Source organism: Argiope bruennichi, chromosome 8 (genome assembly GCF_947563725.1).
Source record: "Argiope bruennichi chromosome 8, qqArgBrue1.1, whole genome shotgun sequence".
In the NCBI taxonomy this organism is placed as follows: domain Eukaryota; kingdom Metazoa; phylum Arthropoda; class Arachnida; order Araneae; family Araneidae; genus Argiope; species Argiope bruennichi.
The window spans coordinates 37,304,136-37,329,565 of NC_079158.1; the positions used below are offsets into that span (position 1 = coordinate 37,304,136).

The window sequence follows — 25,430 nt, forward strand, 5'->3', positions numbered from 1 at the left end:
AATAGCACATGAATTCATAAAAGAGATAATTTAAATGAAGTGTTTATTATTACCGATTTTTATTCACGAATTTAAATCTTATCAAAGCATAATCACAATATAATAGAGACTTCTGAATTATACTCTGGTAAACCTGTTGAAATAAGATTTTAATTCAAGATGTATATCTTTAAAAGAATAAATAGTTTGTGTCGGTTTCCTATATTAAGTGAATGAGTAATACAGGAATTCTCGAAAAATAAAAGAATGTTTCTTTACAAAATAGTACATTTACTTTATAATAATAGATTCTAAATGGTTTAAGACTTTATAGTAGCTACCAGATTAAAATATTTACATGAATTTTAGATCCATATCTTAGTAATTGTAAAATAATAAACAAAAATATAGCCTTGATAAACAATTCAAATAATCATTTCTAGTTTTCATTTAAGTCCGCGAGCAAGTAAACGCTAATTTTCGCAAACATACAAAATACGATATCAAGAAGGTCAAATCCAAACTTAAAATTGATCGAGAATTTGTAGTTGTACACTTTATACTCAGCTTACATTGAAAAAAAAGCGTGATGGTATCATTTTGAAACCGCTTTCTAAAACTATTGACCTACCTTTTAAAAACTTAAATGTACACTTCAGAATCATGTTTGGATCATAAATCACGATTTATTTCTAACTTTTACTACCTAAACACCAGTGAAATCTGTTTTTAATGATAGTTTCCGATCGAAAAAGCACACCGGTTGGTGTGTGGAAGATGTTATCAGGTGTGGTTAGTTCGATTCGGTTGCCCCTTTGAGGGGGAGGTTGCGCAATGGAATGGGAAATCTAAGTTCTGGAATGGATCTTTCGTGAATGTTTCAGGGTGAATGAGAATTTATACTTCATTTCGAAATCAAGTAACGGAATTTTGAGACATGCAGTTATTGAATAGATGTTTAGTTTGATTTCTTTTCAATGGCATCGAATAAAAGAATGAGATTATCGCTTGTTTGTTGTAGGAAATGAGATACTTGTTTTCAACATTTGTTAGAAATTCGGGTCAACTTGAATCCATGGCAGAATTATTCAGTAATAGTCATTACCGATTATTTCAGCGTAAATACTATCTTTATATCATGAGAATTACCATCGGTAACATTATGAACCATCTATTAGATAATAGCACCCTGGAGGATAATGCTATTTTATTCAAATATTCGCGATCAATCAGTTTGTTATATCAATCTTTAAACCTACGTAAACATATTGCTTTAAATATTTTTTTTAAGTTGAGATTTTTTAATAAGGGTTCGTTACCTACTGATGGCTCTTGAAGCCAATTTTTGGTGTGTCGAGTCGAATTTAAGATCATGAATGTATGTCTAATTATCAACAATTTGAAAAAATATGACGCTGTCTTAAAATAACCTTCAAACAATACACTAGAAATATTTATTAATAAAAAAATGTTATTCTTCACAAAAGTTCTTTTTAGGTTGTAAAACTTTTTTTTTTCAAAAAATTATATGTTATTCTTCTATATAAAAATTCAATATGTAGAGGATGAAATCGTTGGCTATAAACTCGATTCTTAAAAGTGGATGGCAATATAATAAAGTGATGTAAAGTAATTCTTAAAAGTAATTGTAAAAAAATAATTCTTAAAAGTAATGGTAATAAAGTAATTAAAAGTAATGGTAATAAAGTAATTAAAAGTAATGGTAATAAAGTAATTAAAAGTAATGGTAAAAAAGTAATTCTTAAAAGTAATGGTAAAAAAGTAATTCTTAAAAGTAATGGTAAAAAAGTAATTAATTCTGAAGTAAAGTAATTCTTAAAAGTAATGGCAGTTTGGAACTGTAAGGAGTTCGTTCGATTAGTTAATGACTGCAAGAAAGGATAACTCATGTTATTTTTTTGAGTAAAGGAATATGAAGATATGAAGTTTGCTGATCTACATTTGTAAAATACGAACTTAAGTCTTTTTTTTTCATTAACAACATATCCAAGAAATTTACTTTAAATGGCGAAAGTTATTTTTATAGTTCTATACTTGATGGAGATAAATTAGATGGAAAATTCTATAAGTGAATAATATGTGAAATATCATTTCAAGGAACAAGTGTAATGGTGGATTTATAGTATTCCATTCACTATATGTTAATATAAATGATTTAATATTTTAGTACTTTTTTGTAATAATACACTTGATGCTTTTTTTCTGAAAGAAGGTTCTTTTATATAATCTATCCCTATTAGAATAAAAGAGAAATGAAAACTTTCTCATTAATAGCTATATAATTTCTACAAAAAGACTTCAATTATTTTCTGTATAATAGATTTGCAAAATATTACTCTTGTCTTAAAAGCAATTTAACATTATAATAATCAACATTATTCATAACTATATTAAGATAAATAATATTCTAGGGAAACTGTTTTGCTTTATTTTCAAAAACTAAGATATATAAACATTTAATATAATTAATATTGCTATCAAATTTTTTTAATTCAAATTTTGCATATGAATAGTTTATTTATGTAAATTTTCAATGATTATTTTGAAGTCCCTTTCCCTAAAATTACGTTTTTTGAATGAATAATCAATTACTTTTTAAAGTTCCACATTTCTTCAAGAATTTTCTGGTTAAGTCATGCTTTCACCTACATCTGAATGGCACATTTCAATTGACATTTAAACTCGCAGACGTCCCATTGTTCTTTTCAAAATTAGACTTATTGTTCTCCCAAGCTACAAATGAAAAAAAAAAAAAAAACACCCTATTCTAAACAAACAGAAACCAGCATCCCGCGTCCGCGCATCAAAAAAAAGGACGTAGCGGAAACCCTGCGGATGGAAACCTTTTGACCTCACCACCGACTGGGATCTTTGATGAAGATGACAGATTGAGGTTCCCACTTCTCGATTTCAGTTCGTTGCCTCACATCATTGATGGAAAGATTGGGAGACGTTTAAGAGCCATGATCTTCGTTGACCACCCATGATTAATAAAGCTCTTCGCTGATGAAACGTGGAAGGGGATGAGTTAAGCAATTGATGTGGAGACATTATCTGCGCCATCAACAATTGCAGTCAACTCTATAGGGAAGCGATATTCATTAGCCTTGTGGTGGCATTACTTGATTAAATTTCCTTTTCTTTTAGATCCATTATCAATAAAAATAAACACTCATTTGAAAATTTTGTTGGCAAAATTAAAGATCATGGATAAAATTTTCCAATATTACATATTAGGGATAGCAGTTAGAAATAACCATGCTTTATATTTGGGATCTTAAATCTTGGATAAACTGTATCCATTGATATTTTGAAAGACTGATTCGTATCTAGCATCATTAATATTAGAATAATTAGACAATGTGGAAAATAATGTTCAATATTGGATCCAACTATTACAAATTATTTTATTTATCCATAGTTTATAATTGTACCTGCAAAATGTTCAATTGAGTGTTCATTTTTATTGGTAATGATTCTAAAGAAAACAAAATTTAATTAAGAAATGCTGCCACAAAGCTAATAAATATTGTTCTCCTACAGAGTTGACTGCAATTGTATGGCTGAAACATTGATGTGGATGTTGCAGATAATGTTATTTATCTGTTATTATTAACCAGTTAAGAGTGATTAATCAATTTATCATATTTATCTGTTATTATTAACCAGTTAAGGGTGATTAATCAATTTATCATATTTATCTGTTATTATTAACCAGTTAAGGGTGATTAATTAATTTATCATATTGATAAATTATTATTAAATAATAACCGATTAATCAAGTTGAATATAACTTGGACATTATTTTCTCTGTCAACGATTGAATAAATTGTTGGTAATTCTGTCAGAAAGTGACTTTCATTGCCCTTACGGCAGCTTTACTTAATTTTTTCTTTATATTCATTATGTATTAATTGTTCATTCAAAAGATAGTTACTAAAACTATCTTTAGCAGCAAAGCAATGGCTAGATAGCAGCAAAAACTTCAGATAAAATTTTCCAATCTAATCATAATAGAAAGCGTGATAGGATAACTAATTTAAAACATTCGTGTTTTATATTTACGGATTTAATTGAAGAAAAAAAACCTAATGAAACGAGAAAAAGAGATGGGTTAAGGAATTGATGTGAATATTAACACCACCATTGACAATAGCAATGAAATCCACGGGAAAGGAATATTCATTAGCCCTGAGGTAGCTTTAATTGATTCAAGTTTCTCGTCCTAAGAGTCATTACTTATTAAATGAAAATTTAATTGATTATTCTCAGCAATTGGAAAAATCTTTAATTATGAATATTAACCAATATATGTTGAAGAACCTACTTTAAGTACCCATATTGTACATTTGAGTTTAAATAAAATAAATTTGTTAATTAGATGGCTTTAAAATACTGGTGTGAATGTATGATTAACATTTTGATAATGAGAAAAAATGAGTTGAAATTTATGAACATTATCTCTGCTATCAACAATAGCACTAAATTTCATTAGATTTGTAGCAGCTTTACTTCATTACATTTTATATTTTTACTGTAGGTAAAAATTAAATAAACATTCGATTGGGATTGATATTTTTAGATAACTAAAAATTATCAATTACCGAAAGTAGTACTTAAAATTTGCCCATATTGTATGTTAGGTTCTATAATTAAAAATAACCACGCTTTATATTATCAATTTAAACTCAAAAGTTTGTTAATTAGATAAATTTGTTTATTTACGATCGTATTTCAAAAAAGATTTGGATCTAGAATAATTGACACTAAACTAACTTTTGTTAATGTGGAAAGGTGATGATTTGATTAACAAAAATTCGCATCAACCAAAAACAATGCATTCATGGGGAAACAATATTCATTAATAACGTGTAGCATTTTTGATTGTATCAATTTTCTGTTCTATTCAAGTCACTCTCATTATCAAAATCACTCAAATTATCAAATAATAATTTCGCGGGTAATGAACAAAAAATAGATTTAAACTAAATAGAATATTAATTTAAAGAAATTGTATGTTACAAGGAAAAAAATACTATTTACTATGCTGCACAGTACAATCTAAAAAATTTAAAAAAAAACCTTTTTACATACAATTTCCACATAGCTTTCCTTTCCTTTCTTAATATTTTTTCTGACAGCAGCTCATTTTTTTGAATTTGTAACATTGTATACTTCATTTCTTCGTATTAATACTTGCAGAATATTCATTGCTTAAATGGGGTTACGTGAATTCTGGTTTTCTTTTTAGACGTTTTGTAAGTCTGAAACCTATTAAACGAGATCAAGAATGCGGTGCATTTTAATATTTCTGCCCTTAAAACTCTAACCTCGCATTTGCAAAGTAAAACTTGTTCCAAAGGTCTCTCTCTGTAGTTTCACCTTACAAAGATTTACTAATAAGTCTAGAAATTGTAAAAATAATTGAAAGTATTATTGTTTTTATTGAAAGAAGAACTAAAGAGAGAGGTTAAATTTATCACGTGCATATCTTAGTTACCATTCTTCATAACATCTAGTATGATAAAAGCATAATATTTTCACTATTTTATATAATTTAAAAAAATTAATAATAATCCATTCATGATTATTTTATTATTTATCAATATTTTATTAAAATTATTTACATAAAATTGATAGAAATATGAAACAAACCAAACAAAAATAACGATCATGTTATACTCAAATACATATCAACATTTCTTTTTTCTCAAAAGTATTTACTATACAGCAAATGATTTGGGAGTTTGTATTAATGTATTTTTTTCACTTATTGTTTGAATGAAGTTTCTTCACTTATTGTTTGAATGAAGTTTCTTCACTTATTGTTTGAATGAAGTTTCTTCACTTATTGTTTGAATGAAGTTTCTTCACTTATTGTTTGAATGAAGTTTCTTCACTTATGGTTTGAATGAAGTTTCTTCACTTATGGTTTGAATGAAGTTTCTTCACTTATGGTTTGAATGAAGTTTCTTCACTTATGGTTTGAATGAAGTTTCTTCACTTATTGTTTGAATGAAGTTTCTTCACTTATTGTTTGAATGAAGTTTCTTCACTTATTGTTTGAATGAATTTTTTTCACTTATGGTTTGAATGAATTTTTTTCACTTATGGTTTGAATGAATTTTTTTCACTTATGGTTTGAATGAATTTTTTTCACTTATGGTTTGAATGAAGTTTCTTCACTTATTGTTTGAATGAATTTTTTTCACTTATCGTTTGTATTAATTTTATTTGTTCTCTTATTGTTTTACCTTTTCGTGTGATTTGTTAGTTATTAATATTTTAAATATTATTTTTTCTTATTTCTAATTTTTATTGAATTAACAAATAAAAGTCGCAGTAACAAATAGAATTTTACATGGAATTATATAACTCTATTACTTTTTTCATGAAACTTTCAATGTGATTAAAGCGACCTCGTTCTGTAGCGTTAGTCTGACATGGTCTTCCGGTGAATTTCAGTTATCAAAGAAATTATTAATTCTTTTTAATTATTAATTTTAGTTATTAATTCTTTTTACACACATTGAGTTCAAATCTGGTTGCAGTGCAATTAAATTATTTATTAATGGTCCTATTAACAGTTTTGGGGGGGGGGATTTAAATCCCTATATAAGAACTTTGTATAAACTTTTGAAATATTTTTAAATGCCAAATATCGCATTGTTTTAATAAGGAATAAATATTGAAGAATTTGATACAGAATAGATGTTAACTCTTCAAATAAATATTTTGAATTCTACAAATAAAGCAAATATTGAATTAAATTAGAATTATTATGCACATAATAATTATTCCTGTTCGTATTCAGTTACCAAATTTATATTGAAATTCGAATATTAGTCATTCCCAAATAATAATAAGTTCCACATTTCTAAAACATTAAACAGAAAGCGAAAACTTCGAAGGGTTGATTTGCTAATAATATACTCGTGATTAGACAATTATAATTTAAACCATCAATTTGAAGTCTTCCAATATTTCACAATCCCTATATATGTATGCATATCAATTTGAACTAATTTAACGTTTATTTTTAAGGACAAAAAACAAATTAAATGATTCTAAAGTGCATTGATTATCCTGTGCATTCTGCCATATCGCACCTCAAGCAAAATTATAAGCGAGGTTACTGCATCTATCAAAATTCCATTTTTAACCCTGGCATAATGAATAATGCTTTTCATAATAAAAACACAATCCTAAATATCATTATTAAGAGCACCCGCCAAAATAGCTAATCTTCAGGATGCATCATTAAATCCTTCTTGTAAAAAGAATATATTATAAGACCTGTTTTAATAGCATCTTAACCGTAAATTACCGCCATCAAGCAAGCCGTCAATTTTCGTTTCTACCTTCCCGCCATTTTTCATCGAGCAGTTTCCATTGCTCAATGGAACGCAATTTTCGATACATCAAGGGGAAAAAAAACCGGCGGTTAATGGCTTTCTTAAAAATTTTTCGCCATAAAGTGGAAATTTATGATAAAAGCAAAGAATTTATTGCTTAATACCCACACTTGAGGTGAAGTTCGAAATGATGTGGGAGGTTCTAGCAGCCAAATAGGCCGTGGCCTCGATAGGCTTAGCAACAGCTACAAAAATCAAATTTACGAGAAAATGTCAGAATTTTCTGCGGTTATGATTGACAGATGGGTTGTCCATGGAATAATTTATGAGAAATTTTTGGCACTTTCCCTTTTTTCGTCAAGGAAGTTGAATATCCCAATATCAGTTTTGTTTTGAAACGATTCTTAAAAAATACATTAGTGTAAACGTGAAATATGATTAATTGAAACCGATGACTTTACATATGTTTTATTAATGCGAATTAACATTGACGTATTTTCTTTTTGATGTTCATTAACAGCTTCTTTAAACTTGGTTAACGCAATATGAAAAATGACTCCTGGTTATTTAGAATTTTTCCCCCTGAATTTCAATGATTTATTTAGATTTAGCAAGAATTAAATTAACTTTGTGCAATCGTTATAATGAATGCATCTCATACTGCAGTTTAATACCAAATTAAAGTAATAAATTCATATATTTCTAGAATTTTCAAGGCAAGAAAATCTAGATATTTAAATGAACTTAATGGTTTAATATGAATATATCACAGCTTTCTGGTAACACCGAAATTCTATTTTAATAGGATTTACGTTAATTCTTAAGCAGTTATCAGATTAAAGTAATAATCTTTTAAATTATCTTGAAATGGCAAAATAATTAAAGAAAAGATTTCACTACGGATTTCGAAAGAATTAAATTAAAATTATTAAAACAACAATTTAATAAAGATAATTTAAATTAAGATTTATTCAAGCAGATATGAAAATAAAATTATCATTATTATAAATCCAACAATAGATTTTAATAAGCTCATATGTTAGATTAAATCAGACAGCAAGGATGGAATCTTGCATATTAAGCCGCAACATATAAAAAAGTGTATTCTTTATTTTTATATACGCTTTCGTTTTCAATTAGAAGTTTTCTAATTAAGTTTGTTTAGTTAAAATTCTGGGAGAAATTACAAGGTATGTCGAATTAAACAAATTCTTTCTTCTGTGAACCAAGTCTCAGAGAGCCAACTTTAAAAAGATTTGAAAACATTTAGTTTGATGTAGTTGATGCAAAAAAAAGTACTAAAAAGTTTAGTTAAACAATTAAATTGATCATGAAATCAAGTCTTTCCAAAACAATTTAAGGTAAACTTTATGAAAGAGAACCTTATTTCGAACAGTGGCAGATTTTAGAATTATGTAATTCGAAACAATACGTATTATGAAGCCCCTTCTTTTAATAAATTGGTTAATTTAATTTCACACTTCAACGCATTTTTAATTTAACAATATATTAATGATTTATTTTAGGTTAATCTTTTATTTTAATTAATTGATGCAAACATATATTTTAATACATTATGAATATAAACATCAGTTTAAATATAAAAAAAGGAAAAAGCAGGAATTTCAAGAAACCGGCATGAGGATTTCGTCAAAAATCACCTGCAGCTGATAAATCAAAATGAAATTCTTTCCGTGAGAAGTCAAACTTGCGTCAAAAAATTGATCCTTTGCTCTACATCCGAATCGGATTCTTGACGAATTCCTGCTTTTTCCTTTTTTCATATTTAAATTGATATCTTTAATGCTTTTTTACAGTTGCATACATTGCATATTAATTATTGGTTCTTTGGGCAAATTAATATTAATTATTTCTCATTTTGCTTTTTTAACATTTATATATTATGACTCATAATCGGGGAGGTGTTTGCGCTTGTAAGCAATGCCATTTGATGGTAGGAACTTCATAGATCTTTTGAACATTATAGAACCGTTTAAATTGGCATCTTTGATGCTTTTGGAAGCTGCAACGTTTGGCGAGCTTTAGACACAATGCCTATTTAATTAAATTTACTGTTTATTAATTTTTGGTTCTTTAGGAGAATATTAATTATTACTGGTTTTGCATTTACAATATTTATATATTAGGACTCATGATTGGGAGGTATTAACAGTTGTAAACAATGCAATTTAAGAAAATTCTCAGCATATTATAATATCTGCAATTTAATTATAATGAACGAATGAAACAGATAAGAACTTGTTCATTTGCATTTGGAGTAGTTATAATAATACCCTTATATTTTATTATTCGTAAAATTTGTATTGTTTAAAATATTATTTGATAACTAGATTAACTTATATTTTTAGTCGGTCTGGTTGCTGAAGCACCATGCCCGTTAAGCGGCCTTAGGCAGCTGCCTAATCTGCCAAATCAGAAATATGCTATGTGTTTCAAAATATTTCAGTACAAATTATTGTAATTCTCCCATTCATTGTCACTGTTTTAAAAAATGCAAAAAAAAAAAAAAAAAAAAAAAAATCCAATTCGAATAAATGTAAAGTATAGGCATATTTTAATTACACAGAATCTGTTTTTTTATAAAAATATGTGAACTAGCTTGAAGTTACTGAATTTTCAATCAAGTTTACATATACTCAAATATTAAAATATCAAAGAAAGAAAAAAAAAAGTCTCAGTTGCCTTTCTAGAGAAGAGAAAGTTTCAAAATAAGATAAGTCTTAATAAAGCTGAAAGATTCCATGCAAAAAATTATGCAAGAAATTCTAGAATTCAGAAATGAGTTTGCAACTGAAATATGAAAACGGAGAAAAGCTAACATCGTCTTTCGGCGTGAAGCTGTCTTGTTATTAAGTATTGAATTCGATGGTTCGAATTTTTGAAGAAAAATAGGACATATCTCTATTTCGTAGCGCCATAACTATAACCTTTGCAATATTTATGGTTATTTAAGTAGTACTGCTGACAAGAAATAGTACAAGTTGATTGTCAGTCCAATCATCCCTATGCTGGTATTCCTTAATAGGAAAAAATAAAAGGGAAAGAGAGTTTTTTTGCACCCAGTATTCAACATTATTAATACAAAAATTACGTTAAAAATTAGTAATACTAATCTTAGATATTGGAATAAAACTGCACAAATATCACTAATACATATTGTGCAAAACACATTGCAAAATAGGATACTCAAAGTGGCCAATAATTTATACAAAATTATAACACCATGTAAATCATTAAAAATATTGCCACATTGAAGAAAAACAGTCGAATATCCATGGCCGAATGGTCATGGCACTGGTCTCATGATCAAGAGACTTGGGTTCGAATCCCGCTAGAGACAATGCGATTAATAGTATGTGTAAATACTTAATTGTTTGATTTTATGTTTTCCTTTATTTCATGTTCCAGAAGATACTGGACCTTTCTTTAGTTTGCCAGACAAGTGTTCTGGACTTTTCTTACTGTCTCCAGAAGAGTATTCTGGAACTTTCTCTGCTTGTATAAAAGCAGAAGATTTGTTAGTTACTGTATTCTCAGTTCAGAGTTCAGTTAATAAATTGGTTTAACTCTATCTCTTGTGTGTGTCATTAAGTTTTATACTATAGTTCTACGTGACAATATGTTTCTGATAAAAATATTTTAATATTTTGGATAGCACATCCATTTTTTGTTCAACTCTTCGTTAGCGTGTTGAAAAATATTTGGTTAGAAATAAACAATATTTTTCAAGATTAGAGATAAATGCTCTGACTTGCACACAATACAAATTTAAGAACAGTGCAAGATGAAAGAAGCAATAATATTAATGATAAAAATTCATTGAAATACGAATAATAACCGATGTTAAATTATGAATAGAAGAATAAGGCAAGATAAATAATAATTAAAGGCTGAAGTAGGGGATTAAAAATGCTATCAGTGATTGGACTTTTCAGGTTTGATTAAATATTCTTTTTTTAAAGGGGATAATAGTTTCTCATTTATCAAGATACAGTTAAATGAATCTGATACCGTCCTTAAATAAAAAAGAGCTTTGTGCGTTTTTAGGTGCAACTTTAAGAGCTTGAGTAATATTATATTCTACTATTATTCAAAGTACTTAAAGTGCTCATTTCCGTATCAATTTCACAAGCTTTTTTAAGGGAAGAATATTAATTCAGGATCAGGTTCTGACAACCTGATTTGCAGCAAGCCTTTGGCACACGTATAATCAGAGACACAGTGTGTTGTTGTAAGCTGCGATTCTTAGTTGTAGCAAAAGTCTTCCATATTCCTAATACGTAAGAAAAATTTAATCTGAAATAGCATTCTTTTGGGCAAAGCGTTATTGGGGAAAATGTACTAAATTTTTACTTATTATTTATTTTTAAATTTATCCGTTTTTACTAAGATAATTAATTGCTATTTTTTGCTAATTTTGAACGTTGAAATAGTTTCTATAACTCATAGTTGATTTTTTAATAATATGGTAAATATGTAATTTGTAACAGTACATAGATATATACTGACAAATGGAAATTTTTAGAACGCATGTCAATTATTAAATTTTTGCAGTTCCAGAAAATGCAACTCCAAACTATAAAGTAAACTTGAAAAGTTGTATTTGAGCTTATTTAATTTTTATTTTTATTTTATTTCAACTAAAATATATTTTAATAACTATTCCATAATAACTATAAAAAGATTTATTATTATTTAACTTTCAAATTTTCAGTACTTTAAGAAAAGCACTGCACCAGGAAATTGAATTTCATCATTGCAATTCATTTTTTAACTCTTGTTTTTAATCATTTTTTCCATTGTATTTGAGAAAAAAAATGAAGTAAAATAGAATGAATTTTTTTTTTCTAACCATTGAAGTTAAATTTAAGAACAGTACCAAAACGATATCATTATTTTATGTAAAAACCGTAGGAACAACGTCTAAACGAGCAACCTAGATGGTTATCTGGGCCATTGGCCTAAAATGAGGGTGTTTAAATTACCAAATTTGTAAAATATCCAAATTTTATAAATCATAAAAAATTAGAAGAATGTGGATTTGCACTGAACTATTAAACACAGTACAATTAAATTTTTATTTATACTTTATTCATTTAATTAGTTATTTAATTTTCTATTATTAGAACCTGTAAAATAATTTTTTTAATATTATATTTATTTGAAGTTTATTATTTACTTCTACTATACTATACTTGCTTCTACTATAATTATTTTTATTTGTAAACTAGGGCATCATTAACATCTAGTTTATGATGCCCATGCCTACATCATCAACATCTAGTTAGTTATATACTTAATGATTTATATATGATATTATACTAACTTGCATAGTAATTAATAGTTATAGTTAATTGAAATAGAGGCATCTTAATATACCTTGTCTTCCTAATATATCTTGTCAAGGGTTGGAAAATGTCAAAATCCACCTCTGCCAGCAGAAAAAAAAATTATAAAGAATGACGCTTCTTTTTAGTTTTGCCACAATTCCATTTCCGTTGATTTTCTAAAAAAATCTAGTTACTTCTCAGGCCTTTCCTACTAATTTCCAATGCTATGCCTCTTTCGCAATTTTGGATTTCGCCAGTTCATTTTTGGAGGAGGTTGAAGGAATTGACCCTTCGGTTGAGGTCACATTTGACTTAGGAAATGTGGCGTCAATTAAGGTGGAGAGCGTTTTCTGAAGTATTTTTGTTCTCAGTTTTATTTCTCTTTCTCTTTCTAACAACCTCCTTCATTTCTGAGTTCCTTTGCTTTCGAAGATTCGAAAGCACAGCCCATCAACGGTTGTAGTTTTGAAATAATGGAACAGTGAAAATGAAAAGGTCACGAAATCGGACAAATTCTACTTCAACACTGCATTTGTAAATTTCTCTATTAAATTATACAGGTCAGGTACATTCTTCACAGAAAGTCATTTAGTTCCCTCGATTACTAAGTTCATTTGACCATTCCAGGAGAGTTAATTATTTTTTCCTGCTGACATTTTTAAAAAGAAACTACCTGGTGTGCTCTACCGTCGAATTTCTTGTATATATATGTGGCTTATTTCAGATCAAGGCTTTAATGTCAAAATCGAATAGTAAATTTCATTTATTTAACTAATTGTAGGTTTGAGCTATCACATTCAAGAAGACATAAACAGACACTGGGATTGGCTGTCAATTCAAATTTTACCAAAGTTTACTAGAGATCTATTTATGATTCCGGTGATAAAACCAAATGCCAAATTTATCTTTATTTCAATTGCTGTTTTAATTGTCCCGAGCACATGACCGGTAGAAAGGCAGTCTCATACTTTATTATCAAAATGTGGATGAAATCCTTAATCTATAAATTTAATGTATGAATAACATAATAAATTTTGTTCACATAAATTTTTCCGTGCACTTAATAAATTTTTTTATATTCCCATGCACTTAATGATATTCACTGTTCTTAACTTCGCATGGAACATATAAACTTTGCCACCAAGTATACGTCCAAAATATGAACTGAATACGTGGATATGCAATGAGATTAGAATTAAAATATTTTTGTATAGAAGACGGAAGAGAATAATCCATCTTTAATAATTCACTTTACATGGAACATGTAAGTTCCATGGAACATATTTTGGAAGTATACCAAGTATACTTCCAAAATATGGACTGAATGCATGAATATGTATTAAGAATAGAATTAAAATATTTTTGTGCAGGAGACGTAGACGAATAGTCCAGCCTTACCACAAAAGATTTTTCCAAAACCTAAACTGACTATTCTGATATACAGCATGGTTAGAAATGAAATAATCTTGTGTAGAATATTGCTGAGAACAATTTAGTTTCCCCCTCCAAAAGTGATTCGAAAAGAAAAGAAAAACAAATAAAAATAAACTCTTGGTTTAATTTTAACCATGATGCATATCCAGCCATTCGTCCTCGAAGGCATCCATTGAATTTCATGTGTGTGCTCCAAAAAGGACAAATAAATTCTCACTTATGCAATATGGTTAGAATTAAAGTATGCATGGCCAAAATACAGTAGAATAAACCAGTGATCATTAACAAAAAAAATTATCAGAAATATCCATATTAGAGCTTGGAGATAGATAATGTAAGGAGAGAAAAAAGACAAATTGTAAAGGGGAGGAAAAAGAGGTTTGATGAATTTTTTTTTTCTTAAAATTCTTTTTCTTACTCCAATTTATTTGTGACTGAATATTAACGACATTTGTTAGTATCTTTTGCATTAAATATCACTTAACATTCGTATATAATATTACGCTCGAGTGCTAATTATATGGGATGACACAATAATATTTATAGCAATGACTGTCCTACCTTCTTTCATTGTACGCTTTTCAAAGTTTTTGCATCAGCCAGTTCATCAAGTTCTGCGATTTGCCTATCCTATAATCATTTGTATATTCTTCAAATGCTCAGAATTGGGACACTTTAATTCTAACGATTCGATCTATTAAAACGCAAAATCTGAATAATGATTATTAATCTGAATTTGATAAATATAAAGTTTATTCAAGGAATTGTAATAACAATTTATATTAATAATTATTAAATTAGAGGTTTTCACTTATCTTACTCGTATTTTCGCTTCCTTTGTCTCCTATTCTGAACCGTATATCAATGAAAATGGTGTTCTTAAGATCACTAATATTTTCCCTAACTGACCTGAGTTGGGATACTTCATGGTTTAATACACCACACGATTAGAATTAAAGTATGAATGATAATCTGTTCACTTTTTCTCTTTATTCTGCATTCAGAAAAAATCTTTTTTTTTTCAATTACAGACAAGATATAAATTGCGTGCGTTCGCGTGCTAAGCATTAACTCAAACCATTAAGAACAACTAAAGAGCCAAGTATCATTAACTCCAAAAGAAATGTGCAAGCCTTCAGGGAGTTCATAGAATAAAAAGCGCGTAGTATTAGGCGGGGTTTCCACGCCGGATTCTTTCTTAGACGGTTTTAAAATTCTAGCAGGCAAACTTGCGGTTTCAGCCCATTTCGCGATAATTTACTTGGGAAAACTATTGCTATTCTAAGTGAATTTGAATGATTCATGCCTATTTATATTGAGAAAGTGATTTATATATAAATCTATTATTAGTACAAATAGATTTATGGTACAAAGTAATCAATTGCATTTATTGTGTTAAAACTGAAAAGAAATGTGTTTGAAAAATTAAGAAAAGTTTTTTCATTTTAGTATTGCAAAATTCAAATTGTAACTGTTCCAAAATTTTTTTTGGCTGAAGTACCTTTGCAAAATAATTATCTTTGCACAAACCCTGTAAGTTAAATAAACATTTTAAAATTCGTCCATGACATTTTTGATGGATTTGTTAACTAAACAACACCCTCATCTCAAATTTTCTTTGCCAAATCAGCAGGTACAAGATATTATAGCTACAAATTTAGCGTGTGCGCTATTTTTATGGCAGATCCACGAAAACTAAAATTTACGACCCTCTGAAAGGGAGATTCTGAAGGAAGGTTCTTGAAATCTCGTATATACAGGTGTCCTCTATTAATTTAAAATGTTCTTTATTTTGTTTAAACAATTATTAAGCTTTACATCTTTTTTCCTTTCGAATAATAATTGTTAGAATTTAGAAATTGAGCTGTATACTAGGGCTATTCCTTCCGTATCGTCAATTTAAGAAATTGAATCGTATATTAGCCTATTCCTTCCGTATCGTCAATTTAAGAAATTGAATCGTATATTAGCCTATTCCTTTCGTATCGTCAATTTAAGAAATTGAATCGTATATTAGCCTATTCCTTTCGTATCGTCAATTTAAGAAATTGAATCGTATATTAGCCTATTCCTTTCGTATCGTCAATTTAAGAAATTGAATCGTATATTAGCCTATTCCTTCCGTATCGTCAATTTAAGAAATTGAATCGTATATTAGCCTATTCCTTTCGTATCGTCAATTTAAGAAATTGAATCGTATATTAGCCTATTCCTTCCGTATCGTCAATTTAAGAAATTGAATCGTATATTAGCCTATTCCTTCCGTATCGTCAATTTAAGAAATTGAATCGTATATTAGCCTATTCCTTCCGTATCGTCAATTTAAGAAATTGAATCGTATATTAGCCTATTCCTTCCGTATCGTCAATTTAAGAAATTGAATCGTATATTAGCCTATTCCTTCCGTATCGTCAATTTAAGAAATTGAATCGTATATTAGCCTATTCCTTTCGTATCGTCAATTTAAGAAATTGAATCGTATATTAGCCTATTCCTTCCGTATCGTCAATTTAAGAAATTGAATCGTATATTAGCCTATTCCTTTCGTATCGTCAATTTAAGAAATTGAATCGTATATTAGCCTATTCCTTCCGTATCGTCAATTTAAGAAATTGAATCGTATATTAGCCTATTCCTTCCGTATCGTCAATTTAAGAAATTGAATCGTATATTAGCCTATTCCTTTCGTATCGTCAATTTAAGAAATTGAATCGTATATTAGCCTATTCCTTTCGTATCGTCAATTTAAGAAATTGAATCGTATATTAGCCTATTCCTTCCGTATCGTCAATTTAAGAAATTGAATCGTATATTAGCCTATTCCTTCCGTATCGTCAATTTAAGAAATTGAATCGTATATTAGCCTATTCCTTCCGTATCGTCAATTTAAGAAATTGAATCGTATATTAGCCTATTCCTTTCGTATCGTCAATTTAAGAAATTGAATCGTATATTAGCCTATTCCTTTCGTATCGTCAATTTAAGAAATTGAATCGTATATTAGCCTATTCCTTCCGTATCGTCAATTTAAGAAATTGAATCGTATATTAGCCTATTCCTTCCGTATCGTCAATTTAAGAAATTGAATCGTATATTAGTCTATTCCTTTCGTATCGTCAATTTAAGAAATTGAATCGTATATTAGCCTATTCCTTTCGTATCGTCAATTTAAGAAATTGAATCGTATATTAGCCTATTCCTTCCGTATCGTCAATTTAAGAAAGTGAATCGTATATTAGCCTATTTCTTTCATATCGTCAATTTAAGAGTTTGAATCGTATACTAGGCTATTCCTTTCGAATCGTCAATTTTTAAATTTGATTGGGCATGGTAAAATTCCGTATAGTCTACTTTAACAAGCTAAATAAATCTTACAATAAATGTTTAGAGTACTATTAATTTTTGGTTGACGAAATGGATATAACAGAATGAATAATCTTCGAAATTCCGATAAATCTTGGATTGATTGTTTTTATTTGCTCTCGTAATTAGCTACGATCAATTGTTATTTTTAATAATAAAGTGACAGAACAATGTCCATTTTGATCTGAAGTTTTTTTCGTTAATCATTTATTTTCATTTTTTCATCATTCATTCATTCATTTTTATTCATTTTCTCTTTCCTTTAATTGAAAAAATAAACAGATTTAAATAAGAGAGTTTCACCACTAAATTATTATTTCTGTTGCACAAATTTACACCATTTATTCAGTATTGTTATCGTTATCTATTTACATGAAAATCACTATTATTCTATTGAAAAAACGAATCATATTTCTTACTTTACAGCAATTGTTTTCAAAGTTAAAATAATTCTCATTTGAATTCAGATTAATTATGGAATAATTTAGAAAAAAAATATTATATTCCGTCTTGTTGAAAATCTTGATTCATCAATCAATCAATAGAAACACGGAAAATCTTATTTTCGCATATTGAGAAGTATCTATTGCCTTGTACATAAAAGAAATTTCCATTCAAGTTTAATGATGTTTTTATAGTTATTGAATTTCAAAGTTGGGAAAATATTTGTTCATAAAATTAGAACCCATTTTTGTAGTATATGTTTCTACGAATGCAAAGTAACTGTTCTACAGAAATAAAAAGTAACTGTTCTAGAGAAATGCGAAGTAACTGTTTTAGACAGAACAAGACAATTTTACATGTTTTTTATTAGAATTCTCACCCAAAGTAGCATCACGTACAGTTTGTTTGCGAATTGTTTACCCAATGTCAAATGGCAGCCTGTATGACAAAAGACAACCATTAAAGTAGACATTTCTAAATGAAGCCCTTCCGAAACAGAGGAAAACGATATTTCATTAGAGACATCTTGATGAACGATTCGCTGTCGGAATTCTGTGCGCCACGCTGTTCGGAAATGAGAAATAGGCTTAACAAGTCTTCCATCCAGTTCGTGAAAGTTCACCAATTTGTTCATTTGGTCTGTCAGGTTTGTCATTCGAAATCTACTTCATTAAGCTCGCTCAGTGGATGCCGAAAGATTTGTATAATTACATTGACTTTTAGGCTTAAATAAAATGTTCTCCAGCTTAAGCTTGTTCACTTGATTAATTATTTTTTTGTAAAGAATTTTGCAGGCTTATATAGGAGTCACATATATAAGTTGCTAATTTATATGTTTAAATTATAAAGATGCACATTATTGTATGTTTTTGAATAAATGTGGTGCTTTCGTCTTTCATTGTTTATTTTTATTATAATGTATTGATAGTTAATTACATTTTTCTAAAGAGACGACTACTGGATTTTACTAAAGTGACGCATAATTCATACATTGCTAATTGAATGTGCCTTCTGAGATATATAAGAAATTATTAGTTCTAAATTAGATATATACTATGCATTAGTTGCTAAGTATATATTGTTAATATATTTTAAAGCTTAGGTAAGTTCTTGCAGAAAATTTTAGAATTACTCAAAATACATTTGCATTACTTTCATCTATATCATTTTTACAATGAATTCTTAAAGATAGTGTTCTTACTTCGAGAGTTCTCATTATTACTGTTATTCATAAGAATTAAGCAAAAGGCATACTTGAATTAAATAAACTATTCGAACATTCAAATATGACATTGACTGCAGTCTAAAAGTTGATAATTCTTTATTTGAAAATTTGGGAGTAATGTCAATTGAACGAAAATGAAACGAAAGTTCTATTAGCCTATAGATGCAATTAGAACGTTTTTAAGCGTAAGAGTATAATTAATGGAGATTAAAGTCCTTTAGTGATTTAGGAATTAAATTTTTATTTCTTCAGTGTTACATAGTAGTTTTGATTTCTGTAGAAGAATTTTTTTTTTTTACATCATAAAAATAGTTTAAATTTAAGCGGATAGGGAATCCTAACTAGCCCTATAGTTAATTACAAAATTACAAATCATGATTGTGTGTGTAAGTGATGTAATTAGAATAGGTTCAGAGTGCAGTGTAAAGAGTTAACTTGCATATGATCCTTAAGAATTACTTAGAATTTTATTCAGGTTCTAATATTTTCTCAAAATCTTGGAAAAATATTTATTTTTTCGGAAAAAGTTTATTTATAATTACATAATTATAGCATTTATCGCACGATATACCTGTAGAAAAAAGACATGCTGAAACAAACCAAGTAGAACTGAGAATTTACATAAATATTGATTCTTTTTTTAAGCATCTTTATTTAATTTGATTTGTTTCTTGTTTGAAAGAATAAAGTTTTATATTCGATTTTTGTCTCACTTATTGGTGTGCCAGTTTTTTCAATCTTTATTCATTTGAATGCCCTTGATAACAATTTTTTTATATTTTTAAAACTTAGTTATCAATTAATCAACCAATTTAATACATTTTGATTCTGTATATCAAAAATGCCCCATGGGAGTGAATTAAAAAATTTCAAATAATAATATTTATAAAAATAAATTTTACATAAAAATCGAAACTGATAAAAGCAAACGATAGTTTTTTTTTTATATCACTAATGAAATTTTTTTATAAGTTTTTTATTAAACTTGTTTGAATATTAGTCTAAAAAATAAATGCCAATTTTTGTGCATCTATAAAAAAAGAGGTGTGTTTTTTGTCACAGAATTATAATTTCTAGAGACAAGAAAAATTCTAATTGAGTTGTAACCAATAGGGTGTGGTATTTTATGTGACAACGGTTGAGACGCATTTTTAACTTGATAGACGTTCAGTGTATAGGACTTATATTCAAAACGACATTTCCATTCCGTGGGTGGACAATCACAACAAAAGATCTTGAATTACGACAGCAATAATTCAATAAATTCTTTGTAAAAAAGAAAAGGGCGTGCAATCGATTTATGAGAAATATTGGAACTTTAACCTTCAGTTGTTTGTTTAAATGAAGGCTTGCTAATGATCATTTTAAATTCCAAAGCTTAAAAGGCCTCAGTTAATGGTTTTATTATAATTTTTGGGCCATTTGCCATACCTAAATAAAATTAAATAATAATGTGAGGAAAATAGTTTTAGAATGCTATTATTGTTCAATCGCAATTTTCCTGTATATTTAAAGTTAGGGTAAAAAACTCTGAAAATTTGAAGAAAATTAATAAAATAATTTAGATAAAGTCACTAATAATCTTGAAATATTGTTTTTTAGAATAGAAATCTTCTGATTAAAAATAATGAAAGAATGTTCTCAAATTTTAAGGACATTAACAATTAAGAATATTCAGAAACTTGAAAATAATAAAAGAATCTCCTAAAATATTAATGATATTAACAATTAATAATGATATTCAGACTGAAATTAGTCGGTAAATGTACTTGGAATTTAATGATATCAATAATTAAAAATGTTCATTTGATTGATATTAATGAATGTTTTCCTTAATTAATTAATTAATAAGTAAGAATGTTCTTCAGATTAAAATTAATGAAAGAACACTTTCGAATGTTAATGTTAATAATTGAGAAAGTTCTTATTTAATTAATGAAGGAACATGATTGTTCGTAATAAAATTAAAAAGAATATTTATAAATATAATATCGATTAAGATAAAAATATTGACTGTCGAATTTTTCTTTCTAAGTATTTTTCACTCAAAGTAAAGTGCCAGAAATTGATATGAATGATGTTAATTAGCATTCATTAAGGCTGATTGGAAGTGGAAGGGAATACATTAATTTCAATTATTACATTAATTAATTTCATTAATTACATTAATTTCAATGTAATTTAGCAAAAGAATGGGTATCTTTGAAACTTTAATAATACACAAATAATAAGGAAAAGTATAATGCTTAATGCATAATAATGAAAAAAAAAAAGTAGATTCTTTTAAAAGTGTAGACTGTATGCTCTTTCTTGTAGACTTTTCATGGGGTTTTTTATTCATCTACATATCTTTTTTTTTTTAAAATAATTTTCAATCCACTTGCATTGTAATTTTTTTTAAAAAAAGTAATTTTTATTACAGTTAGATATCATTAGTTATAATTCATTAAATTTAAGATTACTTTGAATGAAAACAATTTACACTAATTTAAGCAAAATTTTATTATGATTTTAAAAAAATTATAAATTGCACATAATCCATATATTACATGATATTTCTAAAATTAAATGAAAATTATGGTAGCTTTTGTTTTTTACATATGAATTTCGCCATTTTTATTTTATTATAAATTGGTAACTTGATAATAGCTTATTTAAATATGATTTCTAAATTTTCAACTTTTAGCTCTGAATTATATATTTTTACTTGTATTGACTTCATTTAAAATCTGTATATATAATACAAATTAAAATTAAAAAAATATTTCATTTCAAATTGAAATGTTTTATACTAAAAAGTAATTTAATTATATTTTGCATGAAAAATTAAACACATACAATAAATGAATAGAAAACCATTTGCCTGAATTTTTTTAATTAATTTTAAATTTTTTTTATTTTTAAAGGATTTCGTAAAATAAAACTTGCAGATGCTATGTGCTTTCTTTAAAATATAATTTAAAATATACCTTTTTGCAAAATTTTACCTTCATCAACTTCCCATTCATTTTAACTTTTTAATTGTACACATATCTCTAAAAAAATTTATGTTTGGGATTTCGAAATCAGTGATTTTTCTTAAGTCAAATAAATGTTGGAAGATATAATATTTTTTAATGGAAATGAAATTATTCAATTATCTTAGAAGACATATTTTTCTCCATAAAGGAGGAATTCGTCTGTCTTATTGCTAAAGCTTGTTGCTTTTAAAAATTCAAAGTATAATTCGAACAATTAGTAAAAAAATATTTGGATTAAATCTTTGAAAGTATTTCTAAGAATTCCCCCCCCCCTTAATGAATTATCTGAGCAAGTGACGGAAATCAGTAGTTGAAGGCAATTAGAGAGAAAAGATGTAATAAATATATCGGCTACTTTTCTTTTAGTATCAGAGTTGTAATAAATTCATTAGTAAAATGTTTTAATTTTCAGTGATTGCATTAAGTTGTAATAACTGATAAATTTCAATAATTCAGTCTTAAGAATAGATTCAGCATGAAATTGCCAAAAGAAGCAGTCAAAATAATTAAATATGCAAATTTCTTCAATAAGAAATTGCAAAAGAAATGTCTAAAAAATCGTTTGCTTTGATTTTGGAAATTGATTTTTGTTAAATGTTATTACTCATAATTTCTAAACTAATCATATCATGATTGATATTCATGAAATAGTTCATCTGATATCTATGACTTATTTTTATAGAAATCTCTATAAAAATATCTATTTTTTTCTATTATAATAACAAATATTCATACAAATAATATAAATCTTATAAAAGCAGTTTTGATTCAATCAATTAAAAAAGCAGTTTGAAAAAATTCAGTTAACACTATATAGTTCTTTCTTTATTACATCAAAATACCTGCAAAATGTTATTTACAATTTTAATTACTGCACTTATGTATTCGTAAGTGTGACAATTAACGAAAAACCTAACTTATTTTGTAATTTCTCTTATTAATTCAATCAAAACAATTTTTTACGTAAATAAATTTAAAAAGTTGCCTTTTGTTGAATAGAAGAAAAGACATAGGTCAAAATTAATAAGTGCCATACAAAAACGTTTTAAAAAATATACAATTTATTAATATGAGATAAATATCACAAGATGATTTACTCAAATAGTATCTTTTATAATAAGTAGTTTTATGAGGTATGATTATTTTTGCCAATTAGACATTTGATTAAGAGTAATTTTCAGACTATTTCTTGAAGAACATGCTGCAAAATTTTATAAAATTGGTTTTTCTTAAATTTTTTAAAATACAAATTTATGTTCATAACTTCTTTTAATCCAATATATTGACAAATTGTAATATTTATAAATAGACTTTGTAGTACTATTTTATTGGACAGTTTTTATTAGGTTTACATTTCAAATAACTTTTTTATAAATAATAATAAATAAAAAAATCAAAGAAGTATATTTTCTCCATCAATATGAAATAAAGATGGTGTAATATAAAACAAACCATAATGAAATGTAAATAGTAGGAAAGAAGTAAAATCATACCAGAATGAAAATTCAAAGCATAAATAAAAAAATTTATTGATTAGCAAAACATTTTAATTTAAGCATTAAAAATAATAATTCAATTTATTCAATATATGATAACACTAAATAGCATTTAAGATATAAAAACCAATTTCACATGTCATTTTATTTTCAAAAAAAAGTTTTTCTACTATCACATCTCAAAAATCAACCATGCCATAAAAGTTCCTACTCTCGCTCTGAACAATACATCGTGACAACTGGTATTAAAAAACCATTCTTTAAAAAAAGAAGTTAAAGAAAATGAAGGCATTTACTCACAAAATTTCACACACGAAGTGCTATAACTGACGAATCTATCTTCCAAGAATTGCTATTCTGAGTTTTCACTTTTTTCACTGGCACTCTGTACTCATCCTTTTACTCAATTTTCATCACTGCCATTAGCTTCCGGGAACCTTATATCACCATCCTGCGTCAAGTACCACCCACAAGACCATTCATTGGATGCTGATTGCCGCCTCAGGTCGTGATTGGTGATCACGATTCCGCCGGAAGCAGTGATGCAAGAGTCAAGAGAGAGTGAAACTGGTTAAATAGAGTTTTAGTTTTTGTATTTTTAAATACAAGAACTGCTACTTTTCTTCTGTTTGGATGTTTTTACAAAAGATCTTTTCCGATGGTCGAGTCTTCATCCGTGATTTGGGGGTGGTACGATCAATTTACCTCGGGTTTTAACACTAGGAAATAAATGAGATTTTCGAATATCTCAATTTAAAGATACATTTGTAGAATTGGAGGTTGGTAGATATGTTTTAAATCGATTATTATGAAAAGGTTAGAATTTAATTCGACTATATATAAATGACGTTATAATAACACAGATATTAACTCTATATGATTGATTACTTGGAAAAGGTAAATCTCAGTTATTGTTTGTTAATAAGTATCTGGTATATCTTCACTTTTAATTTAAAAAAGAAAGATAAAACCACTTGAGGAGTGCCATAGCAAAGAAGGAAAGAAGGGATCAATCACTGTGATAATATTTTTATCGTTGGATGGATATAGTTCTTTTTTAGTTAAGGCATTTAATTTCAGTCCATACATCAGGAATTAAATGATACAAGTAAAGTATGGTGTCTCTTGCTGGAGAAAGACCTTGAAGCACTGAAAGAGCATTTGAGATAGAAATTTAATTTGGATCCAATGTTGCATTTATATTAGACTTTCAGAGGAAAGTAGTGCACATGTGTTTCTCTCTGAAGGGGGGGGGAGGACCAATAAATCTGCATTCATTCATTTAACAATTATGTAACTGAAGTCAGTGCCGGATTTAGGTATTTTGAGGCTTTTTGTAATGCAGATTGCGTCTCCTTTTTCCATAACTGGTAATTTAATTTCCCGATTAAACAATTTTATACAAACTTCACATCTCAATATGCTAAAAATTTAATTTAGTTTAATTTTTAAGCAAAAAGCAACAAATAATTTTTTTTAAAAGTCTTGAGAAATTAACCATAATTATTAATGATTTTTCCTACTTGTAATTAAAAGCTTTTAATCTCTATAATGAGAGTGTATGGAAAAAATAAACTTCATAAAAAAATAAACCTGTCAAATGCAGTATAATAAAATTAGTAATAATACCACACAATATATTATTAATAAATTTCCTTCTTTTAATTAGTTAAGATTTTCCAATATTTCTCTGTCTGTCCTAGTAATAAAGATGAATATGTGTGCATTTGAGTGTGCGTTAA

At 27.4% G+C, this 25,430-nt stretch overlaps 1 protein-coding gene across 2 annotated transcripts in view; it reads right to left on the minus strand.

Moving 5' to 3' along the window:
• The window catches only part of LOC129981413 (fos-related antigen 2-like), a 120,117-nt gene that overhangs the window by 68,316 nt on the left and 26,371 nt on the right, over nucleotides 1-25,430 (minus strand). The window contains exon 1 of one of the 2 annotated variants that reach the window (XM_056092249.1): nucleotides 23,989-24,101. The exons of the other annotated variant lie outside the window; for it this stretch is intronic. The gene's annotated coding sequence lies outside the window, so the exon portion shown is untranslated. Of the gene's footprint in view, nucleotides 1-23,988; nucleotides 24,102-25,430 lie in introns of those variants that run through there. 2 annotated transcript variants of the gene reach the window in all.